Source organism: Misgurnus anguillicaudatus, chromosome 12, assembly GCF_027580225.2.
Source record: "Misgurnus anguillicaudatus chromosome 12, ASM2758022v2, whole genome shotgun sequence".
NCBI classification, from domain to species: Eukaryota; Metazoa; Chordata; class Actinopteri; order Cypriniformes; family Cobitidae; genus Misgurnus; species Misgurnus anguillicaudatus.
The window spans coordinates 2928069-2944791 of NC_073348.2; the positions used below are offsets into that span (position 1 = coordinate 2928069).

Below are 16723 nucleotides of genomic sequence, written 5' to 3' on the forward strand. Positions count from 1 at the left end.
GAAAGACGTTTGAATCTGACAGTAATGTCACTGAACATTTTAAATCCCATATGGGGATAAGGTTAAATTATTATTACAATCAAAAAGTTGAACATTTTAAGCATGAATACAAAAATGCACAAATCAGATCTGAGGGGTCAATTCAGTGCCGGGTCATATGGCATCATTGATGTCCGCTGTTAGTAGATATATAACTTTTTATTAAATAATTATATTGTATTTTTTTGTATTTATGTCCAAGATCAAAATAAAACTCTATAAACCGCTCCATTTTGAATGTATATAAACCATTTCACATTGGAGAGGTTTATAGAGTTTTATTTTGAACTTGGACTTAAATAGAAAGAAATACAATATAATTATTTAATAACAGTTATATATTACAACAGACATCAATGATGCCATATGGTGTAGTGCTGGGTACACGACACGCACGGAGTACCCACTTCTTTATTAGATGGCATGGGGTAGCCTATTTCTAAATTTGAAATATTTAATATTAATTTAATAATGATCTTTATGCTGAGAAGTCAAGCAGCATAAGTTAAGTGACAATACTAGACCATTTTGGAGTGAATATTAAAATATTAAATATTAATATTAAATTACTTTTATTTAACCACATAAAACCACTTATTACTAAACATAAAAAGCAGGTCCAAGAACAATATGTCTCCTCATGGGCACCAGTTGACATTTTCTCATCCGATTCCTTCTTCATCCTGCTCTCGGTCACTCCAGGTGTGTTGTCCTGGTTGCATTATGGTTATAGCATCTAAGTGAGAACATAAAAAAATTAAATGTTAACATTAAAAATAGGGGTTGTCTTAAAAGGTAAAGCATGATCAATCCAATTAGGTACACTAATATTTAAAGGAATGTATATTTTATTTTACCTTTGTTATTTAGTCCCAATTATGTATTGCTATACTCGATTTAAAACCTTAAAGCGATACTTCAGACAGATTTTAAAATTACCCCATGATGTACTCACACTCAGTAACTCCAGATACACATGTTCAGACGAACACATTTGGAGTTATTCTAGTAAATGTCCAAGCTTTTCCGAGCTTAATATGGGAAAAAACATGGATCAGGGTACATTTTCTGACTTTCCAAAGAAGTGCAGCCTTTAAAGAAGTAATCCACAGCGCTCCGAGGGTCTTCTGTGGGTATTCGATGCTATATAGTAAGAAAAGATAATGTTTTAAACTTTATAAACTATAATAAGTAGTTTCCGGTAACGATGTCTTGGACTCACACGATTCAATGCGCAATGAGTGGCAATATTTGAGTATGGATTACCTCTGTGAAGGATGAATGCACTTTATTGAGGTTTAAAGTCAGAAGTTGTCCCCTAACTGTTGTTTTCTACCATTATAAAGCTTGGAAGCGCAAGTAAAAAAGGGGCCGTTTACACTTGGTATTAAGATGTGCTGTTGTCGATCGGATCACAAGTGGACGATGCTAAAGACAGGTGTAAATGAAGTTCAAAACATCTTGAGCTCGTCCACTTTTGACCACATTCAGAGGTAGTTGAAAACACTTTTGATCGGATTGCTTTTGTAGTGTAAGCGCGCATGTGGTAGAATGTGTTCCAACAGCCACAAGAGAATATCAAAGAAAAATCAAAGAAAGCTTTTACATATAAATGTACAAAACACTGTGCAGCATGTTTACTTACAAGCAGCGGACTCTGACATAATATTAGTTGCGTCCATTTAAACCCGTCATTACTCCTGCTCATGTTTAAATGACAGTAGAAGGAATCCCCCACAGTCTCCACAGACCATCACCTAAAAGTATTCAGAACAGAAGAGGTTGAAAGGGGACAAAACTGACGGATTTAAAAACCAGGTGTAAACAGAATGTGTCCTTCTCATCCACTTGATCCGATCGACAAAAAAACCAAACACACATCTTAATACCAAGTTTAAACAGCCCCAAAAACACAATCACTTCACCAAAGTGTGTCATTCTGCTTATAAAAGAAATGTGCATGCAGTGAGCAAAGACGTTTCTCATGATGATGACGACTCACCTTTATGGATTCAGTCTTGCATAAGCAATGTGACACGGAACAGGAATTTGCAGAAATTCTGATGGGAAAGGAAAGAAACTGAAGTTAGTTTCAAGTTAGACAACTGTTACCATATTTATCAAGCTTCTGAAAGTGCCATTTTTGTCTTAAAGGCGGAGTCCATGATGTTTGAAAGCCAATGTTGATATTTGAAATCACCTAAACAAACACGCCCCTACCCCAATAGAATCTGGACCTTCTGTTGATAGACCCGCCCCACACATACGCAACCCGGCATTTTATTTGATTTGATTGGCTATAAGTGTGTTTTGGTAGACGGCCCGTCTAATTTTCCAAAGCGTTTTTCAAACATCGTGGACTCCGCCTTTAAGTACTAAGAATTCATGAAATATACTCCTACAAGTTGTCAAATTTCTTAAAGCTAAGAATCACTCTTAGGGGCCAATCACACCAAATGCATTTATGGCAGTTGCAGGCGCCTTTTCATTAATTATATTCTATGGGCAGGGAGTATTTGCGCACTGTTTATGCGCGCAGAACGCCTTGCGTTTTTTGCCACCAGCCGCAGCACACGCTTTTGAAGGAGCGCTGAGAGCGGAAAAGCAGCCGACGTCATTCGCATCTTTCCATTGTCCAATCGGATGGGGGGAGAGGCGGGCCTTACGGTTTGGTGAGGGAAGTTTACAGTTGCTTTGAAGAACCGGACACCACTCACTCACTCTCCTGCGTGTTTTTGCACCTCTCACCCTCAAACAAGGTCAGAGCAAGCGTCCTCTTTTTAAAGTTTCTGCTAATATGACAGTTAATAGCAAAATAATATCACGCTTCAATATTTGATTGACAAGACAGCTGACTCGTTGGTTGCTAGCAATATGAAAAGCCGCGTCATACTGCTCTTTTTTAACAAAACGCAGTGCGTCGCGCTTGCATTTCCAAGCATTTAAAGCGCGTTTGGTGTGATTATTTGAGAAAAATAAAACTGAATTCCGGACAAAATTTTAATGGATTTCATAGGGTCCTACTAGATGCCGCTCCTCCACCGCTTTAAAGAATGATTCTACAGCCCTAGAAATATGACATCAAACACGGAACAGGAAAGGAGATTCCTGTGGCAGACACCCTCTCCAAAAAGTCCATAGCAACAAAACATGACAATGTCATCAAAGATATGGACATGTAGATTCACTTAATTATAAAAACTTACCAGTCAGTGACACAAAGCTGCAACAGATCCGTACCGAGGCAGTTTTCAGCAGCTCAGATAGATGATCTTGGATGGATGGCCTGCAAAGAGGAGACAATTTCCCACATACATTATTGACTTTTAAGACAAACTTTCATTGACCAGTGAAGATTAGAAAATAGTCATATCTGACCTGAGATATGCGCACACGCTGAGAAGTCTAAGCTAAGAGCACGAAATGTTATTCTGGCTAGGAACGTGTAAGCAGACAGAACACATGATCGAAAGATGGAGTACTTGCCTGGTTCAACATAATTCAAATACCAAGGAACCCATGACTCCTCATGAAATACCAATCAGACCATGGCAGGTATTAGCTTCAGACCTCTTCACCTCGGACAATGAATAAATGGTTAATTTAGATTACTATTACCATTTCTTCCAATTAGACAAACTCAACAATACTATGTCTGCCACTGTCATCAGCAAGCTTTCGCCAGACATGGCATACCAGTGAAATTAAAAGTTCCACAAAATCAACACAAAGAGTTTAAAGACTTTGCAAAAACATTTAGTTTCACACACATTGGCCCACATGACTGATCCCTATCTCATTTTGGTAGAGTATAGGAACACACCTGTTGACAACCTCTTCATGTCTCCAGCCCAGCTCCTCATGAGTCGCAGACCGTGATCCATACTGCCAACCACAAACCAGCAGCTCCTACCTGAGATTGTCAGTTTCACAGAGACATGCTACAATGGAGTAAACAGCAGCATCATAAAAAGTATTATTATCGTAGTTATACAGCAAGTTTGGTGGTACAAAATAAAACGTAGCGCTTTTCTATTTCTTTCAAACGAATGTCGATGTAATATTCACGTCAGTATTAAAAGCTCAATTTGTACTTACTGTAAGTCTCCTTATTTGCACTACAAAAAATGAAGAACAAGACAGAAGCAATAATAAGAGAAGTGCTTAGGGTACCATAATTCATATCTACTACACTGTACTATTTTTCTTACCCCATAACAAGTATGTTTACTGCTGTAACTATATGTTTTACTGGCTCCTGAAGGATTATGTTATAGTTGTCTTTGCTTTATATATCTCTATGCTTTTATTGCTATAAAAAATAAAGCAGACATATAGCCAGTGTCACTGTTTGATTTGTATGAATGAGCTGTGTTTTGACCTCAAGCAAACTGTACATAAAGTCAAAATGAGATATGACTATTTCATTAGTTATAACCATTTTATTTATCATTGCATTGAAGAGACCAACATGCTATTTCACTTTTGAGCACTTAATTCTGATTCTGGTGGCTGTGAAAATATGAACAAAGTAATACTTACTCTTTAGCCAATAGAAAACATCAAGACACACCAAGAAAAGGATCTGAAAGAAGTAACAATAAATATACAACAGTTATTTATTCAGAATGGCCTTTTAACATTTTAAAGTAGACTAGTTAATGTAATTTTGATAGGGAGCTGAACAAAGCACACATACATTGCAATACATGGAGTAAACTTGGAATATAATTTTTTAAGAAAAAAGCACAACACGCTTTTATATAAGATATAAAACAAATATCCACTAACGTTAACTGCTAGCTCACAGCTGTGCCACGAGCTCAATCAGGCTAGCCGTAAGCTGAAAAAAGCCCACACTACAATACTTGGAGTAAACTTGCATTATAATTAACTAAACAATTTAAAATACATTTAAAAACAAGCATAACACGATTATATAGAAGATATAAAGACAAATAAAAGATTTCCATCTCCCCTTAACCAGCCTGCTTTACCAGCTATGACCAGGCTGGGAGACCAGCTAAAACCAGCAAACCAGCTTCAGGCTGGTTTTAGCTGGTTTTTTCAGCAGGGAAATAAAAGATTTCCATTAACTGACCTGCTCGTCACCTGCGCGACGAGCTCAGTCAAGCTGACAGCGCTCGAGCTAACATTACTAACAAACGATAAACATTCAAATTGATCGTTTATTAGTCGTATCGACATATACTGACAACTGAATTAACATCCCTGTGAACTAATTTCAATAAAGTAACCACGAATTTAAGGAAACTTACCCCAGAATCGACCACAAAACAGAAACACTTGTCTGAGGAGAAACTGTAAATCCAGAACGCGCGTCTCCCCGAATAATCACGTGATCACAAAGCATGAGACGGACGCGCGCCTCTGCCAATAATATCATATTAAAAGAAAATAAAGATATTTGTTAAAAGATGAAAATGAAGTGCTTCTATCAGTGCTGTACAGGACCAAAATGACCTGTTTAGAGCACATTTAACATATTTATTTAATTAAAATAAACAGAAATATTAATAGATTTTAAACAAAGCATATGTTTCATTATCGTTCAATGTGCTCAGTAAATACATTCATGCATATTTTGTCAGGATTATTATTGAATGGAGACACGTTGAAAAGTGGTCCGAAAAAGACGTCTAATTTTAGGCTAAATTTGGACTGAATTGGACGGACCAAACAAAGACCAGTTTTCAACGTCTTTTTTTGGACTAAATGAAGGTCATGACGGGCCGACGTGATTTAGCCCAAAAAACAACGTCCAAATGACGTCTTGTGCTGGGTGGGAAGAGCTCAATCATAGGGAAACAATTTTTAGTGCTATATAACACCTATGAAAAAACAGAAGTGGTGATATACTGTAGCACCACTTATGGTTCCACAAAGCACACTTCGGTTCTACACAGGTGCTATAAAGGCACTTAAAATGGTTCCCTATGATTATTAGCCAGTGAACCATTTTTAGTATTATGAGTATTTTTAGTATTAGCTATTAAGCACCGTTTTTAAGAATGTATTTTCAATAACAAAACTATGCTTTTATCTTCTGTCATGATATGAAGAAACTTTATTCACATATAAACATACCTTTCAAAGGGTGCACGAGTTCGTTGGAGGACATACCAAGGAGCCAGGTCCAAAGCAGTCTCTTGTTTGTTTTCCAGTGTTACGCGAACATTGTGACCAGCAAGACTGATCAAGTTGCCTGCCTGTGTTAGTGCATTGTGTAGTTGTAATTCATTCTCAGCCTGTAAGATCTAAAAATATTACAATAACATTTAAAGAAAAAAAAGTATATAGCGGTTAGCTTTTCCGCTCAACTTCAATGTATGCAAAATTAATAATTACCATCTAAATACAATACAAAATATGCCTACCGACTTGAGCTGTGACTTTGTTTCTTCATCAGTAATATGTTCAATTTTGACCTTCACATTGTCTGGGCCCTTTTGAAGACACTCATATAAAAGTTCAGACAGGAAACATGGAGACTGTCCCCCATGAGCAATTGACATTGCCATGATTTGGCCAGCATAGAAGTAGGTATTGTCTTTCATTGCTGTTTTCAAATGAATACATTTAAAAAAAAATAATGTTTGTGTCACCATGTCACATATCTGTGCATGTGAGATCGGTGTTAGTTACCATAAACTGCCAGTGAAATACATTTAAATGTTATTTGAGAAAGCCTATTTAGCAATCAAATCCTTAACCTTTGCACTGCTAATGCAATGACAGTTGATAAAGTATTTTAATTATAAAATGTAAAAATCAAACCATCTTGTGTGGTTCTGAATCATTTACAGCAATGCAAAAGCAGCACATGAGAGGTCATGGATTTGATTCAGACAGAACATATACTAAAAAAATCAACATATTTACTGATTTACTGATATGTATGTTTATAAGTACCTTTGGAGTTGCATGTAAGCAGTTTAGAATTAGGTGGTCCCTCAAAGACGGCAATTTTGTCCTTGATTTCATGAAGACAGAGTCGGAAAAACTCCCGAGTAGGCCCTCCATTGTCCACTGCTCCTTCAGATATTCTGTAGTCATCAGTAAACTTAACATCTACCTTCTTCTCAGGTGAAAAATTGGATCTGCCCATTGCTCTGGATGCTCCATCCCATACATTTCTTCTTATGATGTTGAAGCATACAATGCTATCAGTATTTACTCTAGAAGCAATGGTCTCCTAGCCTGGGTGCCAGCCGATCTTAGCCCTGCCCACAAGAGTGTGAAAACGGGAAGATCGGTCTGGCGTTTCTCCGTTGAGGAGCTACTATGCTTGGACAAATGCTGGTCGAACCAATCAAATTGTGAGGGCGGGCTTTATACGATGATGGACAGATAATCAACAGTAACGTAATGAACCACGTCACCAAAGAGCGCGTGTGTTGAATGGCTGCTGCTGTACAGTTCAGATGTGCGGATTCTGACATTGAGTCTGTTCTAAAAGATATCGACAGAGCATTGATTTTAAAAGAGGAACAGAGAAACGCGAGCAGGGCATTTGTTGATGTCCTATTCGGCAAAAGTTGGTCGCAACTGAAATGGCTAACGTTATCACGGCGATGCAGCTCAGCGCGCACGACGAGATGGATATAATTAGCGGTTGTTGCCAGCTTCTTTTCGGAAGCCCGGAATCGTGGTTGCTGAATAAGTGAGGGACATGCTAGGCTCCAATATTTTCAAGCAAACGTAATGGGTATTGTCGTGGATGAAGTTCACCTAACGTACAAATGGTAAGAGATAGTCTTACTCTATGACTTAGTAAATACTTTATGTTGTGATATAAACGAAATGTTGTAAACATAATAGGTGTTGATGTACATTCGCTAACTCAGTATAATCACAATGTTAGTGTCATTGTTGCGAAATAACTAGCAGTTCGGTCAGGCTGTAAAAGACGTAACGTACGTCACACACTCCGTTGCTCTGATTGGTCGTAGGTCTATCCAATTGAGTGCAGAGGCATTTTTCGGTTGAGACACGCCTCATAATTATAGCTCAATGGAGCGGTATCAGACTGAAATTCTGACTAGAATTGAGTATGACAACGTCAGGCTAATGGTCTCCATTATTCTTTCAAAAGTTATCTTTAAATCACTGAAACAATAGTAAATAAAAAGGTAGTTAAGAGTCAATAACTAACAGTTATCAGCCATTTAACTAAAAAAAAAAAACATCGACAAGATTGTAAATTTTTTTACATCCATTTTACGAAAACCTTTTGATAGTTGAAAAAGCAGCTGAATTTTTCATATTTTTTCAGTTTTTCCCCTGTTTAAAATATTTAATACTTAGGTTTTTTCGATTGCTAAACGACAGTGGGCACAACTGGAGTCACATGTGCAAAACTCTTACTACAGTCTGCACAGTTCATGTGGACCAAACTGTAGTTTGTTTTTCATTGCTTGAACACAGTTTTCAAAACTCTACACACTTATCCCATGACTTTAACCACAACCTGCACAACACTGTGGATTTACAGCACTTTGTTCAAATGCTAACACACTGCTGTCAAAACTGTGAACCACACATTCAAAACACAATTGATTTCAGCCTTGTGCCTTTCAAACACTGCTGATTGCAATTTCATATAAATATAAATTCCAATTATATATATATATATATATATATTTTTTTTTTCATATAAAATATTACCTTTCGTGTACTTTTAGTTTCTACCTTTTTTTCTCATTACTGTAATTCCTTAAATTACTGAAGCAAACTGCTAATTTTCATTTACATTAAAGAATTATGATGTTCTAAAAAAAAATGAATAAATAATGTGATAAATCAATCAATAAATCATTCTTTGAAGAAACCATTACTTTGTATCACGTCACTGAAATTGTTGAAACTGTAAAGATGAAAAGTTTGTATTTTCTGGATTGGTGTTTGATGTTAGTGTTTTTCCTCTCAGTGTGTTGTGAGTGACAGTGTGTGTTATCTCAGTGAGGGTTGTGTTTAGTGTTTGGCTGCACTGAGCTGTTTTGAGTCATGTGTTAAGAGTTGTGTTCAGGTGACTTTTGGAAGTGCAGACTGTAGTTAGAGTTTTGCACATGTAGCTCCAGTTGTGCTCAGTGTCGTTTAGCATTTCGAAAAAAACTGTAATACACCCTTTCAAAAAGACAGTGACAAACCACAAAATTCACACGCATTCATATAAAATATAAAACATAAATGATCTTCTTTCAAAGACATTTTACAACATCAATTAAAAAAGTACTGTTGACAGAAAGATCACAGAAAATATGGGTTATCATACAAAGAAAAACATTGTTTATCCATAAATATATGATTCTGAACAATTTAGGCTTGTTTATTCAACTTGATACTAGGCTAGACAACAAAGTAATAAAATGACATATTGAATGTTCTACTGACCTCTCACTTGTGCTAGACTCTAAGGACCTTGAGATGGCTTCCTGGAGATCAGGGTCATCAGAGATGTACTCTTCCTTAAAAAGATCAAGGTATGTGCTAAAAAATATAAATGTATATTTTTTAAATGGACATTGTTAAGGTATAAATGTAGAATGTTCATACAGACTGTTGAATTACCACATGACAAATAATTGTCTTGTGGAATAATAACTCTTCAAATTGTTTTATGAAAATACAGACATAATTGTCTAAGTGTCAAGTAACACTATTCTAATACAAAACTGTACTATAAATAAGGCCCATTGTTATAAAGCCCAGAAAGATAAAAATAATGTATGAAAAGAGACAAGAATGTCCAAAACATGTACCTGTAGGATGTGCTGGATGTACTGGGTTGGGTGGGTTCATGGGACATCCCTGTGGAGTGATTAGCAGAGATGCAACTTGTTTGTCTATTTGCTCTGGTAGTTGGACCAATCGACAAGCTGTGGGTGTTGCCACTGCAGATGGCAGAAGTTCCACCGGAAAAGGTAGGAGTCTCATCAATTGTAATGACAGCAGTACTAGTAGACATGGTGAGGTTATTATCGGAGATGTTAGGTGCAACAGTGCAAATTTCATGGGTGGCTATAGATCACACAACTTCATCTCCAACGGAGATGGAAGTGGTATTAGTGGAAAGGGATGGGGCCTCCACAACTTTGTCAGGCACACTACCAGGGACTGGAAGAACATGGAAAACATGCGTTAACATTTAAAATTAAGCTAGATTGAACTTATATGACAGTGTAAGCAACTACATCATGTAAGAGTACATGAGTTATAACAATGAGTTATGTGTGGTAGATATATTAATGTAGAAATTGTTTAAATTACAAAATTCTATTTCAAGAAAAAAGTTACTTGTAGATGCATGGACATTACAGTACTTACCACACATATCGTGGTCTGCTATTTCTATGATATCATTGCTGTTTGTATGGCTACTATCTCCATCAGAACATAACTGTCAATTGAGGCAAATAAGTACATTTATGGCAGTAATAATAACTTTAATCTAGTAACAGCAAAATAGTGTAACAATGTACGTTTTGTACACACTAGTACACACATTTCTTGACATCATAAGAATTACTTACAGATTATTTTTCCTCAGTTAAAATGACCTTGTCAGGCCTGACATAAATGGATTTCTGATTAAACAGTTTTTTCACAAGGTCTCCACCTAAAGCCTGTTTGGAGGTCAGGGATGGCTCCACTAGTTTGTTGTGGCATGGCAGCAAGATTTGTAACCTGAGGAAAAGAAAGCACACTTTACACATTACTACTGTAAAAGATTATCCAAAAGTACATGGAAAGGTTTTAGTTTTAGTTTAGTTTGCCTGTACAAATTTTTATTAAATAAGTGATTCTATATTAAATATTTTCGTTGGTCCGTTCAGCCTCAGTTAGTTGCAGTTGTCCAAACTAGCAAAAATAACTGTAAAAAATGATTCACACACTCAATAATACCCTACCAAATTACACACAACCTTTCTTAGTATTGTATGAAATGTTGAAATTGCAAAAGTTAAAATAGGTATCAAAATGTGTGTCTAAACTGAGCAAATGTTTACCTGCATCCCTCCACAATTGGCTGGAAGGCTGTTGTTATTGCCTGCATAACTTTGTCGGCATCCCAGTCACACTCAAACTCCAAGGCAGATTTTATATGTCCGTGCTCAAAAAGCCAAGCTTTCTTGGCACGCCTTGGCACATGTGTCGATGTATGGTCTGGCAGGAGAATTACCTCTTTGGTGAAAGACTGAGCCACACAACGTAAACTGCTTTGTGTCTGAAACCTTAAAAAAAAATTATATTCATTTATATTAAATGTATATCCATGCACTGTATAAAATTGCATTTTCTGATTAATATATACTGTGTTAACAGTAAGTTTCATGTAAACAGTTATCCTACCACAGTGTTATTAAATTGTGTAACTTCTTTACTGCTCTAAATATTTAAACCTAAATTTAAAAGATTGAAATTGACTACTTATGAAATGATGCCCCTATCAAACACACTCGGTCTTCCGCGATGAAACAGTGAATTAACTTCTTCATCAGTAGAACGGTATTGAATACGGTTACCAGTATTTTGGCCCGTACAAGCATTCGCCAGGGTGTTAATTAGCTCGTCATTACTTAAAATTGCTGCCACCAGATTTCGTGCAGACTCACTCATCGTTAACGCGGTTCTGTCAGAATAAACACCTGTACCGAATAATCAATTACACCTGACAAATGCAAGAGGGCGTTTTAATGACGTCATATCTCATTCATTCAATATATTCAAACGTTCATTCAATATATTCAAACGTTCATTCAATATATTCAGACATCTGGTTAATTTAGGGAATTTTAATGTGTATTTTGCAACATTAAGAAGATACAGTATTTGGAACATTTTATTGTTTATTGGAAGCAAACAGGCAGGGTTGAGCAAATATCAAAATGTATTTTAAAATAAAATACCAAATACCTTAGTTTTAATTGTATCAAAATAAACTACAAAATACAGCAGCCACAACAAAATAAACTACTGTATTTCTGTATTTTGAAAATACAAACAATACTTTTACAAGGAAGCATCTTTGCAAACCTTCCATCAGTTGGACAATTGATCTATTGCCTCACCATTAAATTGACTCTATATTCAGAGATTCATTCCATATATTCAAACTTTCATTCCTATATTCAGACTTTCATTCCATATATTCAGAGATTCATTCCATATATTCAGAGTTTTGAATCTATATATTCAGACTTTTATTCCATATATTCAGACTTTCATTCCATATATTCAGACTTTCATTCCATATATTCAGAGATTCATTCCATATATTCAGAGTTTTTAATCTATATATTCAGACTTTCATTCCATATATTCAAGATTTTCATTCCATATATTCAAGATTCATTCCATATATTCAGACTTTCATTCCATATATTCAAGATTCATTCCATATATTCAAGATCCATTCCATATATTCAGAGATTCATTCCATATATTCAGACTTTTTCATTCCATATATTCAGACTTTATATTATAAATAGAATAATTTCCTGAACGGCATGCCATAATATATATATATATATATATATATATATATATATAGGTTTGTGTGCAGCAAAAAGCTCAAAAGAGCAACTGCCTATAATTTTTTTGTAATCATTATATCATTATAGTAGAAACACAACAAGGGACAAGCATGATAAACTTGCACGATAAACTTGCTTAATGTTTGTTTACAACTTATGTGTGCACATGCGAGTGATCCTGTGTTTAATAAACGTGCTGTGTGGAGATATATGCTTAGACGCAACTAAATAAGGATTGTACTGTTTGCAGTCGCGTATTTTATAAGAATACCAAAAACCGCGTTGATTTCCTGACTCTAATCATGGTAAAGTGAACACAGGGTTTGTGTGCAGCAAAAAGCTCAAAAGAACAACTGCCTATCGTTGTTTGGACTCTTAGTTGTGTTTTTGTAATCATTATATCATTATAGTAGAAACACAACAAGGGACAAGCATGATAAACTTGTACGATAAACTTGCTCAATGTTTGTTTACAGCCGCCGCCATTACTTCACGTGTTGCTCATGAAAGCAGTAACTAATGTGTGCACATGCGAGTGATCCTGTGTTTAATAAACGTGCTGTGCGGAGATATATGCTTAGACGCAACTAAATAAGGATTGGACTGTTTGCAGTCGCGTATTTTATAAGAATACCAAAAACCGCGTTGATTTCCTGACTCGCGTGTTTGTGTATGCGTTTCCCCTCACGTGAACTGTTTGACGGAAGACAAAGAAAACACTCGCGTCTGGAGATACTGACACACATACGCAAGTAAATAAGGATTTAGATGTCATGTTTTGGTGCAATCGGATGAAACAACAAGGAATGGAGAGACTGGGTTGTGGATTGCGTATCCATTGACTGCAGGAGGCACAAGTTATGCATATGGATGTCTCTGCTCATTCACTTCAATGGCGCGGGGGCGTGGCGATCTCTTCTCATTACAGATAATCAAGTAACATTAGAAAGACGGTCCCTCTCCTACTTCTCATACAGTTTACACCGAATGACAATATATGTTTTCAATTTCACTTACATCATTTAAAAGCGGACATTCCAAGCATTATGTAGACATTTATCTTATGTTTATATGACATGTATTCGTGAAGTTACAGTAAATTTTCTGACGCTTTTCTGAAATGACTTCACTGAGGGAGAGAGAACAAAACGCGAATCATGTTTATTTTCTTAATTTTGCGAAAAGCACAACATTCTGTTTTTATTGGGAGTGGACAGAAAAAAAACTGGACACTTTAATGTTTTAAATGATGTATAAATCATATCTGTATGTCCAAAATCAGCAGAGTTATCTAAGTCTCTTTACGGAGTGATTGAAAAATAAAGAGTTGGCGGCGCCCGCGCTGCAGCCGACCCCAGAGTGTTAATCTGTGTTTGTTCTGCCAGGTCAAAATTTTGAGGTGTTTAATTTCTTTTCTATATTGAAGTAGAACCTCATAAATAAACTTTCTTGTTTTTCACTGACCTACAATATCTCTTTGTGTTGAGGACTAGTGCATCTTTGAGCCAACATTCAGTACGAGTAAAAATACTTAAGTACTTTTAAATTGGGTTACTTTAATACTTTTACTCAAGTTGTATTTAAATTGGTGACTTGTAACTTGTAGTGGAGTAATTTTTACAGTAAGGAATCTGTACTTTTACTCAAGTATGGCTTTCAGCTACCCTTTTAACATCTGCTTACTGTACAGACAGCTCATTGTGCACTATACTGTATAAACAAGTCCATACACACATAAATTTGCTCATCCGCTTAATATGGGATTGTAATCTATTGGGAGAAAACACTGCCCCTAAATCAATGAAGCAAAACTTTTGAATTTTGTGCATAGAACGGTTGATATAGTTATGTTTTCTTCCTAACCACTGGTAGTCTGCATAATCATGACATGATGGTTGCTTCTCAATCTGAAAGCTGCAGCCTCCGGAGGGTGCATTTGTAGGCTGTATACGTCATCAAGATTTGTCTTATTTCAGAATATTTACAATTATAAAGCTGATTATTCTTCTTATTTAATTGTAAATTATTGTAGTATGCTTATAACTTGCAAATGTGATGCTCACTTAAAAGTCCCGTTTTTCCCGATCTCATTTTTCTCACTTTAGTCATTGTATTTTAAGTAATGCCTGCAACATTATAGGCTCAAAATTCAATGCCAAACGATATATTTTCATTAATAAAATTCCCCTTTTAACGCCTACAAGGAACGGCCGGTTTGGACTACAGCCTTCTTCTTTCCAGTTGAATGATGTCAATATAAGAGTTTTACTAACCTCCGCCCATAAGAATATGTTAGTCACCAGCTAAACTCGAGGGCTCTGGCTAAGCTAAGAAATCTGCTCAGAAAAAAGATTGCTCTTCCTTGTCAGGAATTTTATTTCTGTGGTGTGCCCCACCTTAACAAACAGCTTTGTTGGACTGTTATAGAGATGTCACGGTGTACAGTATGTATGGGGCCTGTTCTGTCATACAAGTCTCATTCAACTGTGCCACAGCTAAATGTATATGGGAATTTTTTTTGCCTCATCTCCATCCACCCATCTGTGTCTTGTGTTACGTTGATACTTGGTCCCACCTAACCAGCCAAACAGGAATTGTCTAGCAGATGAACACCTGCAAAATAATGACAACAATAATAAATATTAGGAGTTAATATGTAAATAATACACTAATGGTTTATTATTAACTCATTCACCGCCAGCCTTTTTGAGAAAAGTTGCCCACCTGCATTTTTGTGATTTTAACAAAATTTTCACAAAATTCCTTGCAGGAAAAATTATTTTCTATAAATATATAAACATACAAATTATATCAAATTAAAGAACACACCCTCTGCTTTCAAACAAGCAATAAACAAACAAACAAACAAAATGGGGAAAAAACGTTTCATTATATATTTACTTTTTCTACTTAATTTAACCACTGAAATATGGATATTTCTCTTCAAAAATACAACATTTTGAGCAAAAACCTTAAAAAATTGCGTTTTTGTAAAGAAATTTATGTTAGAGATCAGACTCAGAATGACTATCAAACATAAAGAGAGTTAAAATAAAACGTTATATTTTTTAAACTTCCGTTTTTGATAAATTGGTTTTGGCGGTATTACACTTTCACTTTGAAATTCGTCCAGAAAGGCATACTTATTAGTTAAATATGAACTCATAAATGACTAGATAATAGGGCTGGGTAAAAATATCGATTCATCAATGCATTGCAATTATTTGTTCCTCAATTCAATATCGATTCATCAAATCCTATGAATCGATTCAGCCTACCGGCCAGTTGCGGCGCTGTGGGTGGGCAACACTGTAGCGCCCGCTCCCCGAGGTAATTTGATCCGGCCCTTTATGTAGTCTTTGAAAAAGGCATCTCTAGAATAAATGAATGTAGAATTAAAATAAATGTAGCTGGACAACGGGCCCTACAGTTACGAGTTGATGAGCATGCATCTGTTACAGCATGAGATGCAGAGCGCGAGTCACGTGACTGGCGCGAGCAGCTGTGTCACGTGTTTATATGCGCTTTGGTCCAACGCGAGCCGCTCGCGCCCGCATATCAAGACGGGATGACTGACAGTGGTGAGACCACGGACTCTATGGCTGTTTTAACTTCTTGTATTTCTATCTTACAAAACCGCCTTTTCCGACAGTTGTTGTTTGATATGTCGGCTCAATGATGAATTGCTTATCCACAATGACATTAGATGTCTTAATAAAGGAAACACATTAAACGATTACTAACAGTTAATCACCCATCGCGCCCAACACCTGCACCACTGAACGCGTATCTACTGACAAACATACACCTGATTTTACTGCTCTAACGAAATCTAAAAGTATAATTTCTCTTATTAGAAGCTAGACTAATGTTTGCCAATTATTAAGATGGCTGTTGTAGTTTAAATAGGGGTAGTGAAATAATTAGCTTTGACAAAAACAGCATAAAACAATGTTATGTTACATATTGTAAACTTTTTTGTTATGTGTACTAAAGTGAGTAAATAAGTTAAATTCTCAATGAGTGTGATATGGCTCTTATTTACCCCTTTAAATGTAAATTAAAGCATCTTACAGTGCACTCATGTTGTTATGCAGTTTTAAAATACAACATATGAACATGTCTGG

The 16723-nt window shown here is 36.1% G+C and overlaps 1 long non-coding RNA gene across 3 annotated transcripts; it reads right to left on the bottom strand.

Annotated features, from left to right (window-relative positions):
* Positions 1–315: 315 nt before the first annotated feature.
* LOC141368930 (uncharacterized) lies at positions 316–5392 on the bottom strand. Of its 3 annotated transcripts, none has more exons than XR_012372336.1 (9): positions 5319–5392; positions 4582–4624; positions 4138–4157; positions 3863–3980; positions 3526–3611; positions 3246–3325; positions 2042–2099; positions 1685–1796; positions 316–775 (listed from the first exon to the last, which is right to left on the bottom strand). It is a non-coding gene; the product is annotated as an uncharacterized lncRNA (long non-coding RNA). The 3 variants fall into 3 exon arrangements; XR_012372338.1 differs by having other exon boundaries at positions 3526–3617; XR_012372337.1 differs by lacking the exon at positions 3526–3611.
* Positions 5393–16723: the final 11331 nt, after the last annotated feature.